Source organism: Ranitomeya variabilis, chromosome 2 (genome assembly GCF_051348905.1).
Source record: "Ranitomeya variabilis isolate aRanVar5 chromosome 2, aRanVar5.hap1, whole genome shotgun sequence".
In the NCBI taxonomy this organism is placed as follows: Eukaryota; Metazoa; Chordata; class Amphibia; order Anura; family Dendrobatidae; genus Ranitomeya; species Ranitomeya variabilis.
In genome coordinates this window covers 927,686,953-927,712,508 of record NC_135233.1, presented here as the reverse complement: position 1 = coordinate 927,712,508, position 25,556 = coordinate 927,686,953, and the positions used below count along the sequence as shown (strand labels likewise).

General features: G+C 46.0%; 1 protein-coding gene across 1 annotated transcript in view; it reads right to left on the bottom strand.

The window, feature by feature from the left end:
* KPNA4 (karyopherin subunit alpha 4) overlaps window positions 1–25,175 on the bottom strand; it is a 148,246-nt gene extending 123,071 nt beyond the window's left edge. Inside the window, exon 1 of the mRNA XM_077290645.1 lies at window positions 25,074–25,175. The gene's annotated coding sequence lies outside the window, so the exon portion shown is untranslated. The remainder of the gene's footprint in view (window positions 1–25,073) is intronic.
* Between the last annotated feature and the right edge of the window lie 381 nt (window positions 25,176–25,556).

The window sequence follows — 25,556 nt, the reverse complement described above, 5'->3', positions numbered from 1 at the left end:
AAGGTGCACCTGACAACAGACGCATGGACCTGTAGGCATGGCCACGGAAGATTACGTGTCCATTACGGCGCAATGGGTTAATGTGGTGGATGCATGGTCCACAGGGGACAGCCTACTAAGTCTGTCTGCAGTCCCTAATTCAAATTGTCCTCCACTGTCTAAATCGGAACTTCCACCTTCTGGCTTTCGGCCTATAGTATCAGAAATTAAACTGCATTTGGCCTTCAACTTTGGTTAGGGCCTACTAACGGCTTCTGCCCCTCCCTGGTGTTGTCCTCAACTAAATAAAGCTGAGCTTCAACCTTCCGGCTCTCATTAAGTGGTTTTTAAAAAAAAAAAATTGGTGGTTAGGGCCTACTAACGGCTTCTGCCCCTCCCTGGTGTTGTCCTCAACTAAATAAAGCTGAGCTTCAACCTTCCGGCTCTCATTATGTGGTTTAAAAAAAAAAAATGGTGGTTAGGGCCTACTAACGGCTTCTGCCCCTCCCTGGTGTTGTCCTCAACTAAATAAAGCTGAGCTTCAACCTTCCGGCTCTCATTAAGTGGTTTTAAAAAAAAAATGGTGGTTAGGGCCTACTAACGGCTTCTGCCCCTCCCTGGTGTTGTCCTCAACTAAATAAAGCTGAGCTTCAACCTTCCGGCTCTCATTAAGTGGTTTTTAAAAAAAAATGGTGGTTAGGGCCTACTAACGGCTTCTGCCCCTCCCTGGTGTTGTCCTCAACTAAATAAAGCTGAGCTTCAACCTTCCGGCTCTCATTAAGTGGTTTTAAAAAAAAAAAAATTGGTGGTTAGGGCCTACTAACGGCTTCTGCCCCTCCCTGGTGTTGTCCTCAACTAAATAAAGCTGAGCTTCAACCTTCCGGCTCTCATTATGTGGTTTAAAAAAAAAAAATGGTGGTTAGGGCCTACTAACGGCTTCTGCCCCTCCCTGGTGTTGTCCTCAACTAAATAAAGCTGAGCTTCAACCTTCCGGCTCTCATTAAGTGGTTTTAAAAAAAAAATGGTGGTTAGGGCCTACTAACGGCTTCTGCCCCTCCCTGGTGTTGTCCTCAACTAAATAAAGCTGAGCTTCAACCTTCCGGCTCTCATTATGTGGTTTTAAAAAAAAAAAAAATGGTGGTTAGGGCCTACTAACGGCTTCTGCCCCTCCCTGGTGTTGTCCTCAACTAAATAAAGCTGAGCTTCAACCTTCCGGCTCTCATTAAGTGGTTTTAAAAAAAAAATGGTGGTTAGGGCCTACTAACGGCTTCTGCCCCTCCCTGGTGTTGTCCTCAACTAAATAAAGCTGAGCTTCAACCTTCCGGCTCTCATTATGTGGTTTTAAAAAAAAAATGGTGGTTAGGGCCTACTAACGGCTTCTGCCCCTCCCTGGTGTTGTCCTCAACTAAATAAAGCTGAGCTTCAACCTTCCGGCTCTCATTAAGTGGTTTTAAAAAAAAAAAAAATGGTGGTTAGGGCCTACTAACGGCTTCTGCCCCTCCCTGGTGTTGCCCTCAACTAAATAAAGCTGAGCTTCAACCTTCTGCTCCAAATTACCATTTTAAAAAATGCAATAGGCTTTTCCGGCCTACTAAAGGTGTCTGCCCCTCCCTGGTGTTGTCCTCAACTGAACAAAGCTGAGCTTCCACATTCTGGCTTTCGCCCTATACTATCAGATATTAAACTGCATTTGGCCTACTAGTGTGGTTAGGCCCTTGAAACAGTGTCTGCTGCTCTTGGGTTTGCTACTCCACTGAACAAAGCAATGCCGCCTGTTTAGTCCTGTTACCAATTTTGAACTGCATGTAGCCTACTTTATTCTTTGGCCCTATATCTGTTTCCTCCTCATCCTGCCCATTGCCCAGCCACTGCTAAATGAGTCTGCTGGTACATTGACCTAGACCACTACATTCCCCTTGTACTCTACACAGCCAGAATCTGACCCTGCTGAAAGTAAGGTTCCCCTTCCCGCATGTTATACCACCTTACACAGGGACAAAGAGGAAGGTGCAGATGAAAGTGCAGGTTCCTTCATCAGGTGGGGGGGCATACTCGTTGGCGACGTCACTGGCACAGGGCCCCTCAGAGTACGCAAAAGTGTCGCTGCTGGTGGGAGGCGCCCCCGCCATGCAAACACACCGCCGTACTTTGAGGGGCCCTGTGCCAGTGGCAATGCGAACGAGTGGGCCCCCCCTGCTTGCTCAGGATCACAGCACTTGCAACTTTTAAATACTTACCTTTCCCTGCAACACCGCCGTGACGTAGTCCGCATTTCCTGGGCCCACGAAAAACTTGAGCCAGCCCTACTCCCCCCACAACTTTCCCCCAATTCCTTATGCCCAACTATTATTATACAGTTAATTAAGATTGGCAAGCTTCAGAAACAAGAATGGATGTTTTTGGCATTAAAATGGGCACTGTAGGTGTTTTCCTGGCCTCCACTCACTGCCGACTATGCTTCCCCATTGACTTGCATTGGGTTTCGTGTTTCGGTCGATCCCCGACTTTTAGCGATAATCGGCCGACTGCACTCGACTCGACTCTGGACAAAATCGGGTTTCCCAAAACCCTACTCGATCTTAAAAAAATGAAAGTCGCTCAACCCTACCCAAGACGATCCCCTGCTCCAATACATACAGAAGCCACAGTGACATCATAAAAAGTGACCCCTCCCCGTGTCCGCCGTACACACACTAAGGGCGGCATGGAAGCTGCCACCTCTGAGGTCACTGGAGATTACAGTTTGCGGTTATCACAGTACCCTCTGAGCTGTCACTGGAGGTGAACTCAAGAAGCACAGTGACCGGCAATACGCATAACCTGGCGGAAACATTGTAGTAGGTTGGATTGCCGGACTGCCACCAGCGTGACACATCAGCACTACAGTACGGAAGTCCGACAGTGAACCAGTGGGATCATTACAGTGCATCAGATTGGTGAATCACTGTTGGACTGCGTTGCCCACTAGACTTTGTTATATACAGCAAGCTAAATCTAAGTTGGCAGAAAGACCTGGTCCTTTAGCCTGCTAGGTCTAGTATTAAAACACTCACAGGGACCTGGTCCTTTAGCCGACTGAGATTTAGCTTTCTCACAGAGAGCAGGCTAAATCCAAGTTGGCAGAAGGACCTGGTCCATTTGGCCAATAATTATAGTATTAACCCCTTCACAACGCATGATGCAGTTATGTCATATATCATAGAAATATAAGAAAAAAAATATTGCTTTTGCTCAATTAAAAAAATACACAAATTTGGAATTGACGTGATCAGAAAGGTCTGACCAATCAAAATGTAAAATAATCTGATCAGTAAACGGTATAACGAGAAAAAACTCGAAACGCCATAATGACTTTTTTTTGGTCGCCGCAACATTGCAATAAAATGAAATAAGAGGTGATCAAAACATGGTATCCGCGCCAAAATGGTATCAATAAGAACGTCTCGCCAAAATAAAAAAAATTCCCAGCGGCGATGTGGATGGAAAAATAAGTTATGGGAAGGAAAAAAAAATTTAAAAAACGGAAAATCGCCCGAGGGTTAAACACTCCTAGGTGCATGCATGGAAAAAAATCTGTGGTTGTGTGATCTACAAAAATGATCACCAGTAAATAAAACGGGACGAGGATGAGATTGGCGCAGAATATTGTACACACTGGGATTAAGGGGAAAATTTGTGTGTATAATTGTCACATATAAATAAATGTGTAATCAGATGTCATATCTAGTCTGTGGCTCAATATTACTGCAAAAAAAATCACATGACAGGATTCATATATATCTATATACAATAAGGGTATGTTTCCACGTTCAGGAAACGCTGCTTGTTTGACGCTGCGCAGCGCTGCAGCGTCAAACAAGCAGCGTCCAGATGTTCCTGCATAGTGGAGGGGATTTGATGAAATCCTGTCTCCACTATGTGTGGAAACCCGCACGCGGCGGCCCTGCGACTACGGACATGCTGCGCGTCTTTTCAGATCGCACCATGCCCGTACACCTTGCGGGGACGCAGCGTCCTCGCAAGGCATATCACAGGGCCCTATGGGACAGAGCAATCATCCCGGATGTGAAGAGTTAACACATCCGGCATGATCGTGTCCCATTAAGGGGGCGGGGCTTATCGCCGAGCGGCTTCGCCGCTGCGGCGATACCGCCGCCCATCCGTACCGTGGAGACATAGCCTTAGGGTCCTTCTATCTACTGGGATTTAGCATTCTTATATAGAGCAGGCTAAATCCAAGTCGGCTAAAGGACCTGGTCCCTCTGCCAACTAGGAAATAGCCGACTCTGTGTGAGAAAGCTAAATCCCAGTGCACAGAAGGACCTGGGCCTTTAGCTGACTGGGATTTAGCTTTCTCACAGAGAGCAGGCTAAATCCAAGTTGGCAGAAGGACCTGGTCCATTTGGACAATAATTATAGTATTAACCCCTTCACAACGCATGATGCAGTTACGTTATATAACATAAAAATATCAGAAAAAGAAATATCGCTTTTGCTCCATTTAAAAAAAATAAATTTGGAATTGACATGATCAGAAAGGTCTGACCAATCAAAATGTAAAATAATCTGATCGGTAAACGGCATAACGAGAAAAAAACTAGAAACGCCATAATGACTTTTTTTTGGTCGCCGCAACATTGCAATAAAATGAAATAAGAGGTGATCAAAACATGGTATCCGCGCCAAAGTGGCATCAATAAGAACGTCCCGCCAAAATAAAAAAAATTCACAACGGCGATGTGGATGGAAAAATAAATAAGTTATGGGAAGGAAAAAATAAACGGAAAAATCGCCCCAGGGATAAAACACTCCTAGGTGCATGCATGGAAAAAAATCTGTGGTTGTGTGATCTACAAAAATGATCACCAGTAAATAAAACGGGACGCGGATGAGATTTGCGCAGAATATTGTACACACTGGGATTAAGGGGAAAATTCTTGCGTATAATTTTTGCATATAAATAAATGTGTAATCAGATGTCATATCTAGTCTGCGGCTCAATATTACTGCAAAAAAAATCACATGACAGTATATATATATATATATATATATATATATATACAATAAGGGTCCTTCTATCTACTGGGATTTAGCATTCTTATATAGAGCAGGCTAAATCCAAGTCGGCTAAAGGACCTGGTCCCTCTGCCAACTTGGAAATAGCCGACTCTGTGTGAGAAAGCTAAATCCCAGTGCACAGAGGGACCTGGTCCTTTAGCCGACTTGGATTTAGCCACAACCCTGGGGAGCAGGGGCGTAACTACCGCGGTCGCAGAGGTCGCCATTGCGACCGGGCCCGGCAGGTCAGGGGCCCAGGCAGTGGCGTATCCAGGGGGGGCAGCCGGCAGGGGGGTGCAGTCGGGCCGCCTAATTCGGCGGTCCGCAGTGTCTCCCCCGGCGGCTGCATTCTGCCGCCCCCGGTCTAGGAGTCGGCTGTTCTCTGTGCCGACTGTCAAGCTGACAGCCGGCACAGAGAAGCTGCAGAGCGCCGGCTCCCAAAATGTGTGGACGTACCGCATATGGGCCCGGAGGTGGAGGGGGGCCCCTGCATGGTGGCTGCGGCTGGCAGGAAGAAATCCCTGCAGATCCGCTGCCTACAAGAGAAAATAGCTGCGGAGCTGCAGCGATCTGTATTCCTGCTTCCTGCCCGCGCTTCCTCTCACACAGACAGCGCCGCTGGATGACGTCATCATTCAGCGTCCGGCTGTGTCAGAGGAAGATGCTGCAGCAGAGCGCGAGGAGAGGTGAGAGGGCTGGTGTGTGTGTGTGTGTGTGTGTGTGTGTGTGTGTGTGTGTGTGTTATCTGTAGTATGTGTGTGTGTGTGTGATATCTGCAGTATGTATGTGTGTGTGTGTGTGTGTGTGTGATATCTTTAGTATGTGTGTGTGTGTGATATCTGTAGTGTGTGTGTGTGTGATATCTGTAGTGTGTGTGTGTGTGATATCTGTAGTGTGTGTGTGATATCTGTAGTATGTGTGTGTGTGTGTGTGATATCTGTAGTATGTGTGTGTGTGTGTGTGTGTGTGTGTGTGTGTGATATCTGTAGTGTGTGTGTGTGTGTGTGCGTGTGCGTGCGTGTGTGTGTGTGTGTGTGTGTGTGTGTGTGAGGCAGGGGCGTAATTACCACAGTCGTATGTAGCCAAGATATGCAATTCTGTTCATGCTGATCTTAATGAACATGAAAAAATACTAGTTATAATCATTTACTTGGACAGGAGAGATTTTGGTAGGGGGTAAATAAAATAAATGTACACATTTTGTGGCGATCCCAAAAACTAAAAGACAGATAATGCTACAGCAGTTCTCCTGCACAGTGGCGCTCCTAACCATCCTGTGTGTGTGTGTGCCCTGCACATCAGGTGGCCGAAACATTGATGCGTACAATAAATTTATAAAGTGGCCGGAATGTTAAAGGGGAGGTTAATGTCTGGTGACTAGGGGCACCACTACTGGCTCCGACCGATCACTAGAATGGGGATCATGAGCTCCTTATTCCTCATCACTGCACAATTGCAGTGCTCTTCCCTCTCAGGGGACGCTTAATTTCTTGACTGTCTCTGAGGCCGCTTCAGTCCTCATCCGTCTCTGTGGATGCTTCCTTCCTTGTCCCTGTCTGGGGATGCTTCCTTCCTTGTCCCTCTCTGGAGGCTCTTCCTTTCTTGTCCCTCTCTGGGGGTGCTTCCATCATTGTCCCTCTCTGGGGGTGCTTCCTTCCTTGTCCCTCTCTGGGGGTGCTTCCATCCTTGTCCCTCTCTGGGGGCCCTTCCTTCCTTGTCCCTCTCTGGGGGCCCTTCCTTCTTTGTCCCTCTCTGGGGGCCCTTCCTTCCTTGTCCCTCTCTATATGTGTGTGTGTGATATCGTAGTGTGTGTGAGGCAGGGGCGTAATTACCACAGTCGCAGCAGTCGCCGCTGCGAGCGGCTCTGGCAGGTCAGGGGCCCGTGTGTCCCCTTGAGCCTGTCTCCCTTGTCCCCTTATGCTTGTGTCCCTTGTCCCCATGTGCCAGTCTCCCTTGCCCATTAGTCCCTGTGTGTCCCCATGTGCCTGTCTCCTTTGTCCCCTTGTACCAGTCTCTCTTGCCCACTAGTCCCTGTGTGTCAGTCTCACTTTCCCACTTGTCCCTGTGTCCCCTTGTGCTTGTATCCCTTGTCCACTAGTCCCCGTGTGCCCCTTGTGTCAGTCGCCTTTGCCCACTTGTCCCTGTGTGCCCCTTGTGTCAGGCTCCCTTGCCCCTAGTCCCCTTGTGTCAGTCTCTCTTGTTCCCTTGTGTCAGTCTCCCTTGCCCACTAGTCCCCTTGTAACCTTCTCCCCTGCCTCCTAGCCCCCATGTGTCCCCTTGTGCCTGTCTTCATTGCTCCCTAGCCCCCCTATGTTACCCTTGTGCCTGTCTCCCCTAGCCCCCTTGTGCCCTCTCCCCTGCCCCCTCGTCACCATTTGCTCGTGTCTTTCTCACTGCCCCTGTATGGAGGGGCTGCATTATACTATGAGGGGGGCTGCGTTGTATTCTATGGGGGTTGCATTGAGTTGTATGGCAGGGCTGCAGGGGGGGGCCCCATTTGGAAGTTCGCACCGGGGCCCATAACTTTGTAGTTACGCCACTGCTGGGGAGAATGGGTGAAGTTGCTTGCATGGGGCTGCATGCTGGAGGGGGGTGCCTGGGGAGATGTTGTTTGCATGGGACTGCGTGCTGGAGGGGCCTGCCTGGGGAAGGGTGACTGCATGCTGGGGGTCTCAGTGGGAAGGGGGTCATGTTCCTTGCTAGCGGTGCTGGGTGTCTGTTGGGAAGGGGGGGCTGCAGGTCTCTGGGGAAGAGAGGCTGTGTGCTGGAGTCTCTGTTGGGAAGGGGGTCATGTTGCCTGCGTGGGGGATCTGCGTGCAGGGGGGTCTACCTGCAGAATGGGTCTGATGTTTTTCGCGGGGGCTGATGTCACGTGCTGTGCAGGTCAGTGTGTGTGATGTCACTTGCGGTGGGGGGTGCAGGGAAGTATAGTGCTACGTGTATGGGGGCGAACGGGAGGGGATGAATGATGATGGAGATCTGAGGGACTGATATTACTTGGCATGAGAATCTCTGCCTGATGGTGAGGAGTCGGTCCTGTTTTTTGGTTTTTTTGTTTGTTTTAATACATAAAACGTTTTCTCATTAATATTATTGGGGACACCTGCTGTCAGGTTGATGACTGACCTATGACCTCTGGGAGCGAAACAGCTTTACAACAATGTCTCCAGATCCCTGGCTTTATTCTCTCCTCGCACGCTGTGCTGGTCAGTATTAACCCGGTGGCCACTGGTGTCAGCCACTACTTGTATCCAGTTTTCTGCATGATTTTTTTTTTTCTGTTTTATTCTAGGTATTGTGACTTTTCCCCATCCTGTGCCCCCCCAGAGCAGTGACCTCCCTGCAGATGTCATTTCATCACTGGACGTCTTTTCACCAAGTGGAATGGCGGTGCCCCCACAATCCATGTGAGGGGCACCGCCCCAAAGGGATGACACTGTGGGCGTCTGATAATGTCAGATAGATGAGTATAATTACTAAAAAAAACAAACAAACCCTTTTTCTCGATTTGCTCTCCCTCTGTCTCCCCGCTCTCCCTCTGTCTCCCCGCTCTCCCTCTGTCTCCCCGCTCTCCCTCTGTCTCCCCGCTCTCCCTCTGTCTCCCCGCATCAGGGGCTTATCTACAGCATTCTGTAATGCTGTAGTTAAGCCTCCAATGTATCCTAAAAGATGAGAAAAAGAGGTTATATTATACTCACGCGTGCGGTCCGGTCCTGGGCCTCCCATCTTGATAGGATGACTTCCTCTTCTTGTCTTCACGCTGCGGTGCGCCGGGTAAGGTCAGAGAGGCCTGGGGCCTGCACACTGCAGTACTTTGTGCTGGAGCCTCAGACACGAAGAGGACGTCATCTGATGAAGATAGGAGGCGCCAGACCGGACCGCGATGCCCGTCGGACAGGACCGGGACTGACCCTGGGTGAGTATAATATAACTTTTTCTCATTTTTTTTAGGATACATCGGGGGCTTATCTACAGCATTACAGAATGCTGTAGATAAGCCCCTGATGCTGGTGGGCTTAGCTCGCCCTCGATTTTGGGGGTGACAGGTTGCCTTTAAGCACCACAATACAATTTTTGCAGCTAAAGCCCAGGGGACTTTGGTACAAAATGTGTTTTTCTTTTTTTCATTAATCTGTCTTTAATGTTTAATTCATTGTTTTGATTTCTAAAACTCTTTATTATTGATTTGTATGTATGCATACTTATATATTTCTCTTTTTTATTTCAAACTATTTGACTTGTAATAAACTTGTTTGACAGCTATGAGTTGAAATTTCATTTCCTTGCGGACTTACATTCTATGGGATAATGGGGAAGAAACAAAAGGTCGGGGGTACAGCACCTCTGGCGGTGGTGAGGCGGCAGAATGGTTATTGCAGGCTGTAGGCTTTCCTGAAGAGGTTTCAGGTTCCGTCGAAGGATCCGAGGGTGGTGGATTATCGGACGTGTTGAGGTGTGGAATTCGAGAGGTTGGGGGATATTGGGGAGAAATCTTGGAGGCGGTTGTGTGAGGAATGAATAAGTGTGGAGGAGATTAGGAGGTCTTGGGAGGATCGAAGATTACGTGAGGGAAGATATTGGAAGATTAATTCAGAGATATAGGGAGGGGACAGGTTGTGGATGGCTTTGTAGATCAGTGTTAGTAGTTTGAACTGGATTCGTTGGGGAATTGGGAGCCAGTGGAGGGATTTGCAGAGGGGAGGAGAGAGGTGGATTAGGCGGGCAGCAGAGTTGAGGACAGACTGGAGTGGTGCAAGAGAGTTAGCGGGGAGGCCACAGAGGAGGATGTTGCAGTAGTCGAGGCGAGAGATGATGAAGGCATGCACAAGCGTTTTAGTAGATTGAGGGCAGAGGAAGGGCTGGATTCTGGCAATATGTTTGAGTTGGAGGTGGCAAGAGTTTGGACGTTCGGTTTGAAGGATAGGGCAGAGTCGAGAGTTACCGTGAGGCAGCGGATTTCAGGTGTGGGAGAGAGCGTGATGCCGCTTACCATAATAGATCGGGTAGGGGGGATACGCGAGATGGAGGAAACATGATGAGTTTGGTATTGTCTACATTGAGTTTTAGGAAGCGAGAGGTGAAGAAGGAGGATATGGCTGATAGACACTTCGGGATTCTGGACAGCAGAGAGGTGACATCTGGGCAAGAGAGGTAGATCTGAGTGTCATCAGCATAGAGGTGATACTGGAAGCCATGGGACTTTGAGTTGTCCTAGGCCGAGTGTATAGATGGAAAAAAGTAGAGGCCCCAGGACAGCCTTGAGGGACTCCAACAAAGAGAGGGTGGGATGAGCCAATGAGCCTTTACAGTCTGCTGTGCCTGCGCAACGATCGCAGAGTTGCCCAGATCATACCCCTACTGATTACTGGGTGGCCACCCTGCTGGATCCCTGCTGCGAAGACAAAGTACCATTATTCTGTCACTGGAGTGGGATGGCAAAATGTGTGAATACAAGCACATACTGGTAGGGGCACTACTGACGGCATTTCCACCTGACAGAAGAAACACAAGGCAGAGGAGGAGGAAGTCGCCAACGCAGCTGGGGCACCACCTCGGAAGGGAGGGTTAGCATGGCTAAAATGTGAAAAAAAATTAATCCGCATGCCACAGCATCCTGCACCACCATCTGATATGGTCTATACAACCAGGTGCCAGCGTTATAACAACATGGTGGAAGAGTACATGTCTATGTCCACACGTCTGCATGTACAAAGGGATGGGTCTGCCCATTTAACTTTTTGGCTTCCAAACTGGACGCATGGCCTAGGCTTGTACTTTTTGACTTGGAAGTGCTGGCATGCCCCGTGGCAAGTGTAATGTTGGAACGTGTGTTTATCACAGCAGGGGATATAATTACACATAGGCGCATCCACCTGTCCAAAGCCAACGTGGGCACTCTCGCATTCATTAAAAGAAACCAGGAGTGGAGTCCACAGGACTTTTCTGTACCTTTAGCTGACCATACAAATGTACCATCTGCACCCAGACATTGTTATATTTTATTTGCCATTTGTTTTATGTTGGGGCCTTACCAAAAAGGAAGAGAAATAAAATCCACAAAAATAATGTTGGATACCATCAGGCCTGCCTCTTCCACCTACACTGCAATGTCCACCTACTGCTAGTCCACCTAAACCACCTCCTCCTCCACTAGGACATCCGACTACTTTATCTACATTGTTCTTTTTTATTTTATACTATGTTCTTTTAAATGCTGTCCCTTAAAAAAAAAAAAAATTAATAAGAAACCCCCCCAAAAAAACTGTTGGATACTTCATCCCCTGCCTCTTCCACCTTCATCGCCACATTCGCCTCAACCTCATCCACCTACTACACCTCCTCCTACATTTGGACCTATGCCTCTTTTTTTCAAGATTATTATTACTTTTTATTCTCTGTTATTTTAAGTGATCTTACTATCCACATTTGTTTTCAGGGCTATTTTTCTGCTTACCCCCTTTTTCTATTTTTCATCTTTACCACTTACTACCCCCATTTTACCGTGCGAAAGTTCGAGACCACATTGGCTGCGTGCTGGTCTCATTATGCTGGGAAGGGCCCAATAAACATTTAACTTTTCAGCTTATTAATCAGTGAACAGCTGTCTGCTTTTTCTTTGCTGGTTATTAAAAAATGGGTGGACTCACCCAAAAAATTAAGTGGGGCCCCCTCCATTTTTAATAACCAGCTACAGCAAAAACAGACAGCTAAGGGCTGATATTAAAAAGCTGTGAAGGTCCATGGATATTGGCCCCTACCAACACTAATAAGACTAGTCCTCAGCCGCACGAGAAATGGAGCATCTATTAGAAGCGCTAATTCTTTTTTTTTGTTTCAATATTTTTATTTGGAAAATAAAAATTTCACAATAATCTCCCAACGTGGGAGTATTGAAAATACAAAATTTACATAAGTATCAACACTAACATTGTAATGTATGGGAGAAGTATTAATGTTGATTAATGAAAGACAAGACAAAAACAAGACAGAAACAAAAGGGGATAAGTTCAAGACCGAATACAGTATAAAACCACTCTACAATTTTACAATGATATTCTCACATATCAACAAGTATCGATCGGTTATCAATATTATCCTGTTCAGAATCCCCACTCCTTCGAAGAGAAAAATAAAAAGCAACATCTCAGGGAGACAGGGTGAGAGCCAACTTCATTTGACCATCTGGATATAGTTCGAGCCATGGCGACCAGGTTTGAAAAAAGGAATTCCAGCTATCTGTTCTCGTCGCTTGAATGCGCTCATATATCATGATAGTGTTCATTCTATCTTTGACAAGAGATATTGAAAGTGTAGGAGACCTCCATTTTGACGCTATGTGTATTTTGGTTGCCATTCCCAATAACACCACCAGTCTGTGTAATTTTTTAGATAACCCCTGCGGCTTAAATCCCAGAAGGAGGGTCAGTGGGTTCATTAATGTCTCTTTTCCAATCATCCTATCCAGTAGAAGCTTTACCTCCCGCCACAGATCAGTAACCACCGGGCAGGACCACCATATGTGACTCATGTCTCCTGGTGCGTCACAACCTCTAAAGCATTTGTCAGAGACCTGTGAATATATGGTATGCAACCTCGTAGGGACCAGGTATGTTCTATGTAAGACTCTAAGGGAAGACTCAACCAAAGACACCTGATGGGAGCCTCTTGGCAAGGCATCGCAACAGCTCTGCCACTCCTTCAGCGAGGCATCAAATCCTAGGTCCTCCTCCCATTGTCGCATAAATTTAAGCTTTTCCTCCTCTTGTATACTAGTAAAGGAAGAGTACAAAAAAGAAATAATCCCCCCACCCAGTGGATCATCTATACATTTCTGTTCAAATCCTGAGATCTTAATAGGTCTCCCACCCGGTATATTCTTTCTGACAAAATCAAAGATTTGGTTAATACGGAATATTTCTCGTGTTGGCGGATCATACTTTTGAATAAACTCTTGTTTAGACAGGACTATATTAAACGGGGAACAGAGATGTTTTATTGTAGTTATTCCTCTGAGTATCCACCAGGAAAATGGTTGTGGGTCAAGACCCGGAGGGAAGGCTGGATTGCAAAATAGTGAGTTTAGTGGCGTATTCTTGGTTTGCAGTTCATTCTTGAACCTCTCCTTCCTCCAAAGGAGTAAAGACTGAGCTGCAAAAGGTGAAATATTAGTGATATGTTTAGGGAGCTTAGCTTCTGACCACAGCAGGCCCATCAGAGAGTAGGGTTTCAATTGAAAAGATTCCAGTTGTACCCATCTAGGTTTATCAACTGTTGAACATATTCTAGTTAGATGGGCAATTTGGGCAGCTTTAAAATAATTTATAAAGTTAGGTAAGGAGAATCCTCCCCTCTTCCGATGAATAAACATGATCTGTTGCTTGATCCTAGGTTTTTTCCCCTGCCAGATAAATTTGGACACCATAGAGTGTATATCTCGTAATATTCTCGAGGGAACTTGAATGGGGAGGGAGCGGAACAGGTATAGAAACCTCGGGAGAGAGACCATTTTTATGGCATTTATTCTGCCTAGCCATGAAAGTGTCAGTGACGACCATTTAACCAGGTCTCGTTGAAAATTCCTTATAAGAGGGGTGTAGTTCCATTTATACAGGGTGGACCTGTCAGACGTCAAGTTAATCCCCAAATAGGTTAAAAAGTGTTCTTTTTTTTCAAACCCAAACTGCGACACTAAATATGCTTGGTCTTTTTCAGATATGTTCAGGAAGAGGGCCTCTGATTTGTCTATGTTTATTTTAAGCCCCGATACCGACTCAAAATCACGAAGCAATGAGAATAAATTTGGAAGGGTGGTGTGAGGGTTAGAAAGGGTTAGGAGCAGATCGTCAGCAAATAAACTGACTTTGTACTGATCACCCAGATCTGCAGGCCCTAAGATGTTAGGGTTTTTCCTTATGGCCTCGGCGAGAGGTTCCATAACTAAGGCAAACAGAGCTGGCGAAAGAGGACAGCCCTGTCTAGTTCCTCTCATTATATTTATCGGGGTGGGCTTCAGCGACGGGAGCTTAAGATATGCAGTTGGCTGATCATAAAGTAGAGTTAGGCAATTGACTAGCTTGCGGGGAAGACCGAACAGAGATAATACCTCAAAAAGGTATGGCCATGACACAGAGTCAAAAGCCTTTTCGATGTCCAAGGCTAAAAGCATAGTAGGCCGCTGACAATTGGTTGCTGAGTGTATAATATTTAGATTACGTCTTATATTATCAGGCCCCTGTCTCCGTGGTATAAAGCCTACTTGGTCTCTATGTACCAGTGAAGGGAGTACTTTGTTTATTCTATCTGTAATAATAGATGTGAATATTTTTAAATCTACATTAAGTAACGAGATTGGTCTGTAATTTTTAGTTAATAGGTGATCTTTTTTGGGCTTGGGGATAACTGCTACATGCGCTATATAGAATTCTGGGGGCATTTGAACACCGTTTAATAGTGCATTACAGAACTTTGTAATGTGTGGTGTGAGGGTTTCTTTGAATTTTTTATAGTATGGTGCTGTAAGGCCGTCAGGTCCAGGGGCTTTATCAGTCTTTAGTTTTTGGATTGTTAACTCCACATCCTCGTCTGTTATCTCGGCTTGTAACGATTGGGAGGAGGAATCGTTAAGCTTGGGGAGTGACAGACGCTGCAGGAAAGTTTGCAGAGAATGCGGGGGAGGGGGCTTAGGTGAAGAGTATAAATTTTGATAAAAATTATGGAACTCAGTATAAATATCTTCAGGATGAGCAGAGACATTTCCGTCGCTCTTTTTAATCGAGTGGATAGTGTTTAAAGTTTCTTTTTGTCGTAATTGTCGCGCTAATAATTTGCTTGGTTTGTTTGCCATTCTGTAAAAAGAGGCTCTCGTCCAAGCTAAGGCCCGTTCCGTTCTATGAGTGAGGACAGTATTTAACTGAAGTTTAACATCTTGTATCTGCTTGATTAGATACCGTGAAGAGGATTGCTGATTTGCTTGTTCAAGATTAAATAATTTGTTTTCCAGTTTAATTTGCAATTCGGATCTGTTTTTTTTCCTAGCTGCAGCTAACTTAATTATAGTGCCCGTGATAAATTTCTTATGCGCTAACCATATGTTCCCCGGGGATGTCTCTTCGTTTACGTTCGTTTGAAAATATAGCTTAAGATCTTTGCTAATGGTCGCTGCTATTTCTGGGTCTGTCAAAAGGGAGTTATTTAGTCGCCACCTGAACAGTTTAGATGTGTTAGCAGTAAATTTGAAAACCGAGAAAACTGCATCGTGATCCGACCAGGAGGACGGAACATGACGGGAGAACTGAACCCCTAGCAGTGTGTTTGCAGTGGCTAAATGTAAATCTATTCTCGAGTAAGTTTTATGTACAGCAGACATAAATGTGTATCCCTTTGTGGAGCTATTTGTCTCCCTCCATACATCTACCAGTCTATGCTCACTCATCAATCTAATTATCTTTCGTCTGTCACCCTTAGATATGTCTGTTCGTTTTGCTGCAGTGCAGTCAAGAGTGGGGTCCAAAGTGAGGTTAAAATCCCCACACCAGATCAAATGCTGATAGGAGATTGCCGACATCTTTGATAATATTAATCTAAATACTAGCATCTGAGTTGCAGTGGGCATGTAACTATTAACTATGCAGAGGCTTTGTCCTTGTAATTTGCCATGTATGATGATGAATCTTCCCTCCGGGTCCTCAACGGTGCCCTCCACCTGAAATGGCAGGCTATTTTTAAGTAGTATGGCCACTCCCCTAGTCTTACGCTCCCAAGCTAAATGGGACCAATGGGGGGTACCTTTTTTAAAAATATACTATTGCCATCACAGCCACCCATGCCCAAACTTTACGGGCCTATAACAATACAAATCATGTTCACCCAGGTCATGTTGTCGGAGATAAGGAAGAGACATTGCAGGAGACAGAGTTAAGAATTAGGGCCAATGTAGTGGTGTGTGTCTCTGAGACTTGTAATGCAGTGCATGATCTGCCAAACAATTCCCCAATGGGGGTACGTTTTTTAAAAAGTACACTAGTGCCATCGCATGCCCCTAGCCCAAATATCAACGGCCTATAACAGTACTGAGCACGTTTACCCAGGTGATCTAGTGGCAGGAACATTTTAGATTGCAGGAGACCGAGTTAAGAAGTTGGCCCAATGGAATGTCATGCCCAATTCCCCAATGTGGGATCCTTTTTAAAAAAAATAAGAGTGCCATCACAGCCCCCTTGGCCAAAATGCACCGTACAGAGCACGTTCACCCTGGTGATCTACTGGCAGATACAGGACAGATTGCAGGCGACCGAGTTAAGAAGTAGGCCCAATGTAATGTCATGCCCAATTCCCCAATGTGTTGTCCTTTTTGGACTTAAAAAAATAGTGCCATCACAGCCCCTTTGCCCAAAATTCACTGGCCTATAACAGTACAGAGCACGTTCACCCTGGTGATCTACTGGCAGGTACAGGACAGTTTGCAGGAGACCGAGATAAGAAGTAGGCCCAATGTAATGTCATGCCCAGTTCCCCAATGTGTTGTCCTTTTTAAAAAAAATAAGAGTGCCATCACAGCATCCTTGGCCAAAATGCACCGTACAGACCATGTTCACCCTGGTAATATATTGGATCTGGATGAGGAGGATGAGGATAAGAACAAACAGACCAAATCTGTAAGCGTATACCCACGTGGGGTTGTGAAGAGGTGCATGAGAATACGCCTCCCCAAAAGAGAGAATGTATTTGAGGTTATGTTTCGCTGTTTTCACTTGGTAGTGTACAGAAGTCTTTCCCAATCCAGGCCTTGTTCATTTTTATAAGAGTCAGCCTGTCAGCATTTTCAGTTGACAGGCGGATGCGCTTTTCTGTTATAATTCCACCAGCGGCACTAAAAACCCTCTCTGACAGAACGCTAGCAGCAGGGCAGGCGAGGACCTCCAAGGCATAGAGAGCCAGTTCATGCCACGTGTCCAGCTTGGATACCCAATAATTCAAAGGTACATAGGAATCACGGAGGATGTTTGTACGATCTGCAAGGTACTCCCTCACCATCTTCCCAAACATTACATTTCTTGTGACAGCACCCCTTGCCTCTGTGCCACCACGATGGGAGTGTCTGAGAAAACTGTCCCAGAACTTGGCCATTGTTCCCCTGCCTGAGCTGGATTGTACTTCTGTCTCTCCCTTGGAGTCCTTGGTTGTACAACAACTCTGACGTCTGCTGCCAGCGTTCTCACATGGGAATTTTCTAAGTAATTCCGCTACAAGGGCCCTGTGGTACTGCAAAATTTTAGTACACCTCTCTGCCTCAGGCAGAAGAGATTGAAAGTTCTCCTTGTAGCGTGGGTCTAGAAGTGTCACCAACCAGTAATGAGTGTCACCCAAAATTTTGATAATCCGAGGGTCACGTGAAATGCAGCACAACATAACGTCAGCCATGCGTGCCAGACTGCTAACAGGCAAGACTTCCGAGTCCTCATCAACAGGAAGACTGACGATGCTGTCCTCCTCCCTGTCCTCAGGTCATCCCCGCTGAACAGAAGCTAATACAGATGTGTTTGTAATACCATCTATAGCACGTAAAAGTAGCTCCTGTTCTTCCTCCTCCTCATTGCCTACCAATCCACGTTGAGAAGACATGAGGCTGGGCTGAGTGTAATCCCCCTGTATGTTTCCTTGCTCCATGTCCTCGTGCTCCGCCTGCAATGCATCCTCTTTGATTGTGAGCAGAGAGTTTTTCAGAATGCCGAGAAGCGGGATAGTGATGCTAATTATGGCATCATCGCCACTCGCCATCTTAGTGCAGTCCTTAAAGTTTTGGAGGATGTTACATATGTCTGACATCCATGTCCACTCCTGAGGTTTTATGTGTGGAGTCTGACCTGAAATTCGACGGCCTTGTTGATGTTGGTAGTCACCAACGGCCCTCTTCTGCTCACAAATCCTTTCCAACATATGCAGCGTAGAGTTCCAGCGCGTGGGGATGGGGACATCACACAATAGTCGGTGAGCTGGAATCTGAAAACGCTGCTGAAGCATGGCAAGGGCGGCTGAAGCTGTAGCTGACTTTCTAAAATGGTCAGACAGACGGCGTACTTTCACTAGCAGATCCGGCAGCTCCAAGTAGCTTTTCAGAAAACATTGAACCAAGAGGTTAAGCACATGGGCCAAGCAAGGTATGTGTGTGAGCTCACCTTGCCTCAGAGCCGCCACCAGGTTACGACCATTGTCACACACGACCATGCCTGGCTGTAGGTTCAGCGGTGTCATCCAAACATCTGACTGCTCTTTCAGCGCTGTCCACAACTCTTCTGCATTGTGCGGTTTGTCACCTATGCAGAATAGCTTCAGCACAGCCTGTTGCCACTTGGCTGAGGCAGTGCTGCAGTGCTTCCAGCTTCTGACTGATGTGTTGATTTCAGAGATGGAGGATGAAGAGGAGGAGGTGCAGGAGCTGTAGGCTGTGGGGGCAACCCTGATTGACATAGGGCCAGCAATCCTCAGCGTGGGGAGGATGTGTTCCATCCCAAGGTCCAACTGGGTCCCGGCTTCCACTATGTTAACCCAGTGTGCCGTCATTGAGATGTACCGTCCCTACCCACAAGCACTTGTCCACGTGTCCGTGGTTAGGTGGACTTTCCCGGTAACAGCATTGTTGAGGGCACGGGTAATGTTGTGGGACACATGCTGGTGTAATGCCGGTATGGCACACCGGGAGAAATAGTGGTGACTGTGGACCGAGTACCTTGGGATGACCGCCCCCATCAGGTTGCGGAATGCTTCCGTCTCAACAAGCCTAAAAGGCAGCATTTCTAGCACAAGCAGAAGAGAAATATTAGAATTGAGGACTGTGGCCTGTGGGGTGTTGGCTGGGTATTTCTGCTTGCGTTCCAAAGACTGGGTTATAGACAACTGAATGCTGTGTTGGGTCAAGGACGTGGACGGGCTTGCTGATTGTGCTGCTTGACTGTGGGCCACAACAGGTGCAGGGCTAGAGGCATCTTCACATGCACGGTGTACTGGGGATTGGCTTCTATGCAAAACAGTGGAAGAAGCAGTGGTGTGACCAGCAGGCAGTGGTCCTCGAGCCTGGGGTTCGGCCCACAAAGTCAGGTGCTTTGCTTGCATGTGCCTGATCATGCTGGTGGTCAGGCTGGTTGTTTTGCTACCCCTGCTGAAGCAGGCATGGCAGGTGCTGCAAATGGCCTGTTTAGGGTTATCGGCAGAGTCTTTAAAAAATAGCCAGACTCGGGAAGATCTCACAGGTGGAATGGCAACTTCATTCATGTTGGTGTTACAGGGAACGGATGCATGCCTTCTGTCTGTGGCCACCACACTGCTTCTTCCTGCCTGTTGGGGGATATGCCTCCTTCCCCATTTTTGCTGCTTTCCTCGCTACGCATGTCCTCCTGCCAGCTTGGGTCAGTTACTATGTCATCCACCACCTCGTCTTCCACATCTGCACCCTGCTCCTCCTCCTGACTTTCAAGAAATTGTATCTCATCATGGTCCACCTCTTGTGACACTTTCCCACCATTGCCTTCGTGTGACTGGGGCTGGTCAAAGCTTTGGGCAGCTCTACATGCGATCTCATCTTTCCCCACTTCAAGTTGACTGTTAGAGATTTCTGAATCTTGAAATGGAAAACTGAACAGTTCTTCAGAGTGTCCAAGTGTGGGATCAGTTGTCTCAGGGCACTCGGCATGGTGGGAGGAAGGAGGATCAGGGTGAGGAATATCCTGGCCTCACTCACGGCTACTCAGACTTGACCGTGGGGAAGACAAGGTGGTGGTGGTGGCTAAGTGACTGGAAGCATTATCCGCTATCCAACCAACAACCGTTACACACTGCTCTGGCTTCAATAGTTGTGTGCTGCGGTACCCTAGAAACTGGGACAGGAATGTCGAGCGAGAAGATGTAGGTCTTTGTTGTTGCCCACTTTCACCTTGCCCACGGCCTCATCCTCTGGATGCACCATCAGCATCACGTCCACTTCCCCGTCTGTTGCCCCTTGCCTTAACCATTTTAAATGGACTACTGCACTATTTCAAATGCTGAACACAAATGTCCTTATTAGTAGCAAAACAATATGTGATCAGTATGCCTGCAAATCTATGATTTTTCAAACCCAAACACCAGGCAGGCCTCAGCCTGACCTAACAGACTGTATTCAATTTTTTTTTTTTAAGTTAATTTATGCAAAATAGTGCTGTATAGAATTTAGAGTATCACACAGCCAAAAAATAAGTACACCGGCCTCCAATGCTCAAACTTGGAGCACAGAGATATATGACGGCTGTAACGGAAATGCCACACTGGCAAATCTGTGGCCTTTGAATTTTGTTGATACGAAATAGTGCTGTATAGAATTTGACTATCACACAGTCAAAAAATAAGTGCACCGGCCTCCAATGACCAAACATGGAGCACGCAGATATATGAGGCCTTTTTCAGTTAATTTAAAACACCAAAAAAAAGGGAGCACAAGGGTCGCACAGACAACTATGCTACGTATGTCTGTCAAACTATTACTTTTCAACAGGCCTCAGTCTGACAGAACAGACTGTATTTTTTTTTTTTTGGGGGGGGGAATTTTTGGAAAAAAAAAATAAGGAAAAATAGGTATATAGACAGTAAATAAGCTGCAGCAGGCAGTTATGGAGCTTTGGGAGGGATGCAGTGGGAGCAATGGACACACATACAGTGCCTGCAGGCCTTGCACTGATGTGGATATGCTATGCCCTGCCTACCTAGCGCTGCAATATCGGGACCCACAAATTAGCCCTAAAAAGGACTTTTGGTTTCTGAGGAGTTGTGGATGTAAGAGTTGCAGACCTACACTAACTCTAAAACCACGATTCTGACCCTATCTCGGCAGCAGCTCTCCCTACTCTCGCTGAAACAGAAACAGAATGCGGCGAGCAGGGCGGCGCCTGGTCTCTTATACTCGGGATGATGCTGTACGGCCCAGCCAATCACTGCACGACACAACAAAGATGGCTGCGGCATTTCATGGCCTGGCAGACAATCTCTGCACTGTGATTGGGTCTCTAAAGTCCGCCAAAACTGCTGGGTGGAGACCGCCGAATAATACCGGAAATGCTCGCTGCTCGCCGAGTACTCCGATACTCGGGCGAGTAACGAGTAGTGGCAAGCATGTTCACTCATCACTATTTCTGAACTCTTCCTGAGTTAAAAAATTAGTACTGTTGTTTCTAAATGATTATGAACTTGTTTTCTTTGCATTATTTGAGGTCTGAAAGCACTGTTTTTTTTTATTTTGACCATGTTTCTTTGTTAGAAAAAAATACTAAATTTATTGCTTGAAAATTCTGAGACATGTCAGAAGTTTATAGAATAAAAGAACAATTTACATTTTACTCAAAAATATACCTATAAAGAGAAAAATCAGACAAACTGGACATTTTGCAGTGGTCTCTTAATTTTTGCCAGGGCTGTAAGTATAATTACAACTGTGATTTGTCAAAAATCACAGCTGACATCAAGCCCAGGGTTAGTAATAGAGAGGTGTCTATGAAACACCCCGTTTACTAACACTGTAAGTAAAAATAAAGAAACACAGATTAAAAACATGTAATTAAAATATAAAAACAGACACCCTCTTTCACCCATTTACCAAAAAAAAAACACCTGCAGGTTCAATGAGATCCACAAGGTCCAGCGTAATCCACATCGAGGTCCCAAGACGATCCCCTGCTCCAATACATACAGAAGCCACAGTGACATCATAAAACGTGACCCCTCCCCGTGTCCGCCGTACACACACTAAGGGTGGCATGGAAGCCGCCACCTGTGAGGTCACTGGAGATTAGTTTGCGGTTATCACAGTACCCTCTGAGCTGTCAACTGTCACTTGAGGTGAACTCAAGGAGCACAGTGACCGGCAATATGCATAACCTGGCGGAAACATTGTAGTAGGTTGGATTGCCGGACTGCCCCCAGCGTGACACAGGGGCACTACAGTACGGAAGTCCGACAGTGAACCAGTGGAATCATTACAGTGCATCAGATTGGTGAATCACTGTTGGACTGCGTTGCCCACTAGACTTTGTTATATACAGCAAGCTAAATCTAAGTGGGCAGAAGGACCTGGTGTTTTAGCATAACTAAGTCTGGTATTAAACCACTCCAAGGGACCTGGTCCTTTATCCCACTTGGATTTAGCTTTCTCACAGTGAGCAGGCTAAATCCAAGTGGGCAGAAGGACCTAGTACTTTAGCCTGCTAGATCTAGTATTAAAACACTCACAGGGACCTGGTCCCTTAGCCGACCGGGATTTAGCTTTCTCACAGAGAGCAGGCTAAATCCAAGTTGAAAGAAGGACCTGGTCCTTTAGCCGACTGGGATTTAGCTTTCTCACAGAGAGCAGGCTAAATCCAAGTTGGCAGAAGGACCTGGTCCTTTAGCCTGCTGTGTCTAGTATTAAAACACACAGGGACCTGGTCCTTTAGCCAACAGGGATTTAGCTTTCTCACAGATAGCAGGCTAAATTCAAGTTGGCAGAAGGACCTGGTCCATTTGGCCAATAATTATAGTATTAACCCCTTCACAATGCATGATGCAGTTACGTCATATATCATAGAAATATAAGAAAAAAAAATATTGCTTTTGCTCAATTAAAAAAATACACAAATTTGGAATTGATGTGTTCAGAAAGGTCTGACCAATCAAAATGTAAAATAATCTGATCAGTAAACGGCATAACGAGAAAAAAACTCGAAACGCCATAATGACTTTTTTTTGGTCGCCGCAACATTGCAATAAAATGAAATAAGAGGTGATCAAAACATGGTATCCGCGCCAAAATGGTATCAATAAGAACGTCCCGCCAAAATAAAAAAAATTCCCAACGGCGATGTGGATGGAAAAATAAGTTATGGGAAGGAAAAAAAATTTTACAAAACGGAAAATCGCCCGAGGGTTAAAACACTCCTAGGTGCATGCATGGAAAAAAAATCTGTGGTTGTGTGATCTACAAAAATGATCACCAGTAAATAAAACGGGGCGAGGATGAGATTGGCGCAGTATATTGTACACACTGGGATTAAGGGGAAAAATCGTGTGTATAATTGTCACATATAAATAAATGTGTAATCAGATGTCATATCTAGTCTGCGGCTCAATATTACTGCAAAAAATCACATGACAGGATTCATATATATCTATATACAATAAGGGTCCTTCTATCTACTGGGATTTAGCATTCTTATATAGAGCAGGCTAAATCCAAGTCAGCTAAAGGACCTGGTCCTTCTGCCGACTGGGAAATAGCCCACTCTGTGTGAGAAAGCTAAATCCCAGTGCACAGAGGGACCTGGTCCTTTAGCCGACTGGGATTTAGCTTTCTCACAGAGAGCAGGCTAAATCCAAGTCGGCAGAAGGACCGGGTCCATTTGGCCAATAATTATAGTATTGACCCCTTCACAATGCACGATGCAGTTACATCATATATCATAAAAATATCAACAACAAAAAATATCGCTTTTGCTCCATTTAAAAAAAAAAAAAAAAAAATTGGAATTGACGTGTTCAGAAAGGTCTGACCAATCAAAATGTAAAATAATCTGATCGGTAAATGGCATAACGAGAAAAAAACTAGAAATGCCATAATTACGTTTTTTGTTGTTGTCGCAACATTGCAATAAAATGAAATAAGAGGTGATCAAAACATGGTATCCGCGCCAAAATGGTATCAATAAGAACGTCCCGCCAAAATAAAAAAAATCCCAACGGCGATGTGGATGGAAAAATAAGTTATGGGAAGGAAAAAAATTGTAAAAAAAAATGAAAATCGCTGGAGAGTTAAATCACTCCTAGGTGCATGCATGGAAAAAATCTGTGGTTGTGTGATCTACAAGTTACGTCATATATCATAAAAATATAAGAAAAAAAAATTACCGCTTTTGCTCTATTATAAAAAAAATTAAAAAAAAAATTGGGAATTGACGTGTTCAGAAAGGTCTGACCAATCAAAATGTAAAATAATCTGATCGGTAAATGGCATAATGAGAAAAAAACTAGAAACGCCATAATTACATTTTTTTTGGTCGCCACAACATTGCAATAAAATGAAATAAGAGGTGATCAAAACATGGTATCCGCGCCAAAATGGTATCAATAAGAACGTCCTGCCAAAATAAAAAAAATCCCAACGGCGATGTGGATGGAAAAATAAGTTATGAGAAGGAAAAAAAATTAAAAAAAACGGAAAATCGCCCGAGGGTTAACCACTCCTAGGTGCATGCATGGAATAAATCTGTGGTTGTGTGATCTACAAAAATGATCACCAGTAAATAAAACGGGACGAGGATGAGATTGGCGCAGAATATTGTACACACTGGGATTAAGGGGAAAATTTGTGTGTATAATTGTCACATATAAATAAATGTGTAATCAGATGTCATATCTAGGCTGCAGCTCAATATTACTGCAAAAAATCACATGACAGGATTCATATATATACAATAAGGGTCCTTCTATCTACTGGGATTTAGCATTCTTATATAGAACAGGCTAAATCCAAGTCAGCTAAAGGACCTGGTCCCTCTGCCAACTTGGAAATAGCCGGCTCTGTGTGAGAAAGCTAAATCCCAGTGCACAGAAGGACCTGGTCCTTTAGCCGACTGGGATTTAGCTTTCTCTATACTGAGCTGGCTATTTCCAAGTCGGCAGAGGGACCAGGTCCTTTAGCCGACTTGGATTTAGCCACAACCAACAAGAAAGCCTCGAACTGGTGGAAATGACTCAGCCCACAGACAGGAATCCCCGCCGCTGATTGGCTGCCCACTGACCCTGGGGGGGGCAGAATTGCGCAAGGCTTCCGGATGTTAGTCAGTCCGCCGAGCAGTGAGGGCGATAGAGCATCTCGGGGCAGGTAAAAGAGAGGCAAGGAAAAGGGGCGTCCGGTGTGTGGTCAGAACTTCCGGGAAATCAGAGGGGAGAGGGGGCGTGTCAGGGAAAAGGACAGGGGGTGTGGCCTGCCACCAATGGATTCACGCGTGTACTAATGTCAGTGTCCCTGAGGCAGTACTCACGTGACGGACAGCAAGCCAACGGGTCACGTAACACACGCCCCCGGACTCCTCCCCTTAGACAAGTGTTATTATGGAGTGTTCTGTGAAGCCTGGTTACTACAGGCGTGGTTGTGAGTCTCAGCCTGGCTGTGATTGGACGTTACGACGTCTGAGCCCGGCTGTGTGATTGGACGTTACCAGGTCTGAGCCTGGCTGTGATTGGACGTTATGACGTCTGAGCCCGGCTGTGTGATTGGACGTTACCAGTCTGAGCCTGGCTGTGATTGGACGTTACGAGTCTGAGCCTGGCTGTGATTGGACGTTACGAGGTCTGAGCCTGGCTGTGATTGGACGTTACGAGGTCTGAGCCTGGCTGTGATTGGACGTTACGAGGTCTGAGCCTGGCTGTGATTGGACGTTACGAGGTCTGAGCCCGGCTGTGTGATTGGACGTTACGAGGGCTGAGCCGGCTTTATTATTGGCTGGCACGATGTTTTATATTGG